Source organism: Pteropus vampyrus, unplaced genomic scaffold, assembly GCF_000151845.1.
Source record: "Pteropus vampyrus isolate Shadow unplaced genomic scaffold, Pvam_2.0 Scaffold305, whole genome shotgun sequence".
In the NCBI taxonomy this organism is placed as follows: Eukaryota; Metazoa; Chordata; class Mammalia; order Chiroptera; family Pteropodidae; genus Pteropus; species Pteropus vampyrus.
Window position 1 is genome coordinate 1,174,791 of NW_011889086.1, and position 4,937 is coordinate 1,179,727.

At 42.4% G+C, this 4,937-nt stretch overlaps 1 protein-coding gene across 6 annotated transcripts in view; it reads left to right on the plus strand.

Annotated features, from left to right (window-relative positions):
- Positions 1-1,975: 1,975 nt before the first annotated feature.
- OMA1 (OMA1 zinc metallopeptidase) overlaps positions 1,976-4,937 on the plus strand; it is a 63,068-nt gene continuing 60,106 nt past the window's right edge. For 3 of the 6 annotated variants that reach the window (XM_011377071.2, XM_023521506.1, XM_011377076.2), the window contains exon 1: positions 1,994-2,132. The gene's annotated coding sequence lies outside the window, so the exon portion shown is untranslated. Of the gene's footprint in view, positions 2,133-2,349; positions 2,374-4,937 lie in introns of those variants that run through there. The other 3 variants (XM_011377073.2, XM_011377074.2, XM_023521505.1) reach the window with 3 other exon arrangements.

Below are 4,937 nucleotides of genomic sequence, written 5' to 3' on the forward strand. Positions count from 1 at the left end.
TCATCGAATCCTGTGGCCATCTCACATGGCTCTCAGCCTGAACCTAGGTAAGCAGAGAGTTGTGTTGTCCATTGAGCTCCTGTCTACACCTGTTTCTAAAACAAACCATGCCTCATAATCCTTCAGTGTTAGTCTCTCCTTTAACTCAGTATTCAGCTTCTAGTACTTCCTCATGGAGGTGTGAATGAAAGTCTTTTTATATCAAAGGAGCTTCCACTTCTGGAGAAAAGAGTTACCTTAGGTTCAGTTCCTTAGAAAAGACTCCGAGGTGAGTCTTTGTGTGCAAGTTTGTTGTGCGTATGTATGGGGTGGGAGGAGGGGGCGGCACGGGTGGTCCTCAGAGACAACACCTGCAAAGGACTAAGGGAAAGAGGACTGGGTGGAGGGAAAAGTGGGGCTTCTCAGTCAACCCCACTACGAGCTCTGGAGCTGGGATGGCCATGCAGCATTGTCCTCAATTGAAATACAGGGACTAGGCTTTTTGTACTCCCAGATTAACTGGTCGTTTGGAGGCATGCTGTCCTTGGGGAGAAGGCAAAATTTTTGATGAGGCCGGTGCATAATTGGGAATATATATTGGGTGGCTGGAGCAAGCTCCACAAGGTCCTTGGCCTTCAGTTCTCATGGTGCGGAAAACCGAGTGAAAGCCTCTGCAATTGTCCCTTCCCTACCAAGTCGAGATAATAAAACCAATATTTCATCCAAGGGAATGGGGAGGGAGGGATGATGGTAAAGATTAACATCACCACTAAATACCTAAAGGTCATCCGCTCATATTTCCACTTAATTTGCCAGTCTGGCTCCTTCTGAAACCAGGAGAATGGTTTACAGACTATTGCAGACCTAACCATCTAATAGCGCTGATCGCAGCCAATGTGCCAGCTCTGCAATCTGTCATAATATGGTCCAAAAGGAGCTGGACCACTTGGACACTCCACAGAACATTACACTCATCTGTAACACTGATAACACCATGCTGATCAGGCAAGATCAGCAAGAGTGGCTAATACCCAGGGAAACCTTTGTAAGACACATGTACCTCAAAGGGTGGGAGGTAAATTCATGGAGATTCAGAGGCCTGCCACTTCAGTTTTTAGGAACCAGTGGTCAGGGATCTGCCAGGATAGTTTTTTTAAAGTAAAGACAAATTATAAAACACAGATAAGCAAGAGAAAAGAAAAACGTTACTTATAAACTCTTTAAAAGTGATACCTAAAATTGTTCATAGTGTTATATCCTTTAAAATAGTTTTTCGCTGTGCATAAAATATAAGTATAAATACAACAAACTGATATGGAATCATATCACTATCTGATATCTTGTTTATTCACCTATCTACTTGCTTACTGTCTATCTGTCCTCACTGTGATATAAGGTCCGTGAAAGTCAGGTCTTTGTCTTGTTCACTTCTGTATCCTTGGCACCAAGAATTCACTTGGTGCTCAATAAATATTTTTCTGGTGGAATGAATGAAGAGTATCATACATATCGTTTCGTAGCCTGCTATTTCCAACTGACTTCCAGATGCTTCAGGTTATACTTCATCTTTCTTAAAATGTGCCTCTCCATAAGTCATGTGAAAGTAATTCTCACACTCCAGAGATTCCTATCAGTGCAACTTCAGAACCAGGAAGCCTTAGTTTCTTGGCGGCCCTCAAGTCTCTTTCCTTTTGGCTAGCACTGCCTTAGAATCTATAGCGGATACAACCTTGCCGGGATCACCCCCTTTTAGACCATCCAGCTCTGCTAAGTCAAGTTCTATGGATACAATAACTGAAGCTGTTCCCAGGCAAGCAGTCCAGCCCACAGCCACGTCCCTCTTTCGGCCACGCGGGAGCGCTAGAGGGCCACAGTCCGCGCACGGCTCCAGGCCGCCCGGAGGACGACTCTGGGCGACTGCCTGGTGTGGGCGGAGCAAAAGGTGCCCAGGCCCGCGCAGAGGGCAGGAAGTGAGGAGGCGGGGCTTCTGGGGTTGGTGTGCGCTTGCGCGTAGGTCAGGTCCGAGGAGTTGTCTTCGCTACTGCTGGGGTCTGTCCTGGTGGGGTCGCCTTTGACGTTCCTGAGTTGGGTCGTGCCCGAGGGTGGGGCCCAGTACGGGAGCTGGGTTGGGGAGAAGTTCGAGGGGCGCTGGGGTGAGCAGCGGGACCCTGGAGGACCGGCGAGGTTGGGTGGGGAGGACTGCGGTGGGGTGCGGTGGGGGCGGGGAGGGACGAAGGGACGCCCGCGCGGGAACGGGGAAAGCCGGGCGTGTGGAGTCGGGGCGAGAGGGGTGGGCAGAATAGGAATGTGTAAGAAAGCGTCATTCTTCCCCCTCCTTCCTCTCGGTGTGAAATGCAGGGACTCCACGGTACTGCCTTGGCAAGTTGCAGATTGGCAAGTGGTTGCTTATTCCGGAAGATATCCTCTCTCTCCTCTCTGCCTTTACTTCCTTTTAGCGGCTCTTTGTTAAAAATGGTATTTTTTATTAATGCAGCATTGTGTGCCTTACATTGACACCTCCTGTGGAAAAACGCCTCTAGCTGTTTAAGGCATCACAAGAGTCAGGCCCTCTCTTTTACTTCCTCACTCCTAAATTAGGGAAAATAAAAGTTCTGCCTAAACTTGGCAATGAAAAATAGAAAGTTTTCTGTCTAAACAGTTGTAGGGAGTTTTAATTTCTAAGTTAGCTTGTCTACAACAATCACTTTTTATACTATTTAAATAATGCCACTTGCGCGTTATTGTGTAAAATGGAGCAACAGTTTTATTGTGCCATGTGGTCCTCAGTGACATTTTAGTCCAGGAAGATGAAAATACCTCATTTGGAATTCAGGGACTGACCAATGCCGTGTAACCCTCACTAAAAGTATTTAGGTTCATGTCCGTCGTTCTCAGCCATGGTGAAGGGGTGCAGTCTGACACTTGGAAACTTAAGAACCAAGTCCGTTGCCTTCCAATTCATCTTTTTAAAGCCTTCCATCGTGTGTGTATTTTGCTTGAATGATTATTTTAAAGTACATGTCCTATTTTTGCCAATCTGACAGCTGTTTCCATAGAAACTAGAGAAGAAATAGTCATTTTCAGCAGAGTTGTTAAAACTGTCTTCTAGGCTTGAGCTGTGCGTGCTGGTGAGTGCTGTACTTGCTCAGTTTGAGATGGTACTTAAAGAATTAAGGATCTGAAATGTTCTTGGAGGCTAACAAGCCAAATTGTTTAATTTTCTCACATCATTAATTTAGTAATCCTAGAAGTCTGCCAGCTATATTTGTTGACCTTCGGTATTTTGAAGTGGTTGTTTCAGCCGGGATTTTCTTAGGCTCTGTGTAGTCTAGTGATGGGCTCTTTGAAAATGTATAAATAGATTTCTTCTCCCATTCTTTATCCTCAAGGATAAACCTAGGATTACAAAATATCAGGCACTATTTCTGTGACACTTGATTGTCAGTGATATAAATGATAATGCTTTTTACTTATATACATTTGATATTATACTTCTGTGTCAATAGAATACTTTTTTAAAAATTTCACATAGCTCATGGGAGATGGGCAGGAGTTTGCTTGGCATATGAGCAGAGCTAAGCAATGTAAATAGATGTGCATAGTCAGAAATTAAAGCTTTTTTTTTTTTTTTTCTGAGAAGTGTAAGTAAATCAGTAGGTCTAGTGCTTAGGAATGGGTGAAAGAGGTAGAGAAGAATCCTGGAGAAATAATGGGAGGCCTGGTCTACCATATGAAGGTGTTTATTGAAGCCAGTGGAAACCCATGGAATTACGAAAAATAGTTGCCTTTGTTAATTTTGGGGCTTACAGAAGTATTAATGCATCCTGTAAAAATTTAAACAGCATAGAAATATACAAGATGGAAATAATAAATTCCTTTCAACTACCATCCTGCCACCCAAAATAACCACTTTGAATAGTTAGGTGTATATTCCTTTTGATTTGTTCATATTTGTATATGCTAACATATTTTAGTATTACTGTTTTTGCAAGTCGGTTCAAGAGGTATTTGTGTGTTTTCTGTGGTTTCTATAGCATCTAGTAGGGTAAGTGGTATGGCATGTAGTAGGCACTCATTAAATATTTAGTGAATGAATGAATAACAATTCAGAGATCAACAACTGAATGGGGTTTGGATTTGTCTGGTTATGGTGGTTCCATAATTTTTTTAAAAGTTGGTTGCCAACATTTTAAAATTTACAACTTTCACATGGAGTCTGAATATCAAAACATTTGGCAGCATTGCACCCAAATTTCATTATACTTGTTGCATCTCCTTTAGATGGGCATGAGTCAATGTTTACATAGTATGACTTTGCTGATGTTCACCTGCTGGCATCCTACAAATCTGCACTAATATAGTCACCACTGGTCACACATAGCCATCTTTTTATTATTAAATTTATTTTAATTAGTTTCAAGTATACAGTACATTGATTAGACATATATGTAGTTCATAAAACGATCCCTCCCTCTCTTGACCCTCCATCTAGCCAACGTATTAATGCTAATTGCATTCCCTATGCCGTGCTCCCATCCCTGTGACCATCCATCAGCTACTAATTTGTACTTATTTAACCCTTTATCCCATTCTCCTAGCTCCCCAAAGCCCCCTCCCCTGTCACCAAATTATTCACTATATTTGTGTCTGTTTTTGATTAGTTTGTTCATTTTATTCCTTAGATTCTGCACATAAGTGAAATCATATAGTGTTTATCTTTCTCTATCTGATTTAAATACCTTCTAGTCCATCAAAGCAGTATCTTTTTCCATCTCCTTCATTTTAGTCTGTGTGTCTTTTAATCTGAAGTGAGTCTCTTATAGGCAACATGTAGGGGTCTTGTTTTCCTTTCCATTCACCCACTCTATCTTTTGGTTGGAGCACTTAGTTCTTTTCCATTTGAGGTACTTATTGATAGGAATGTAGTTGTTACCATTCTTTATTCCTGTTTTTGATAC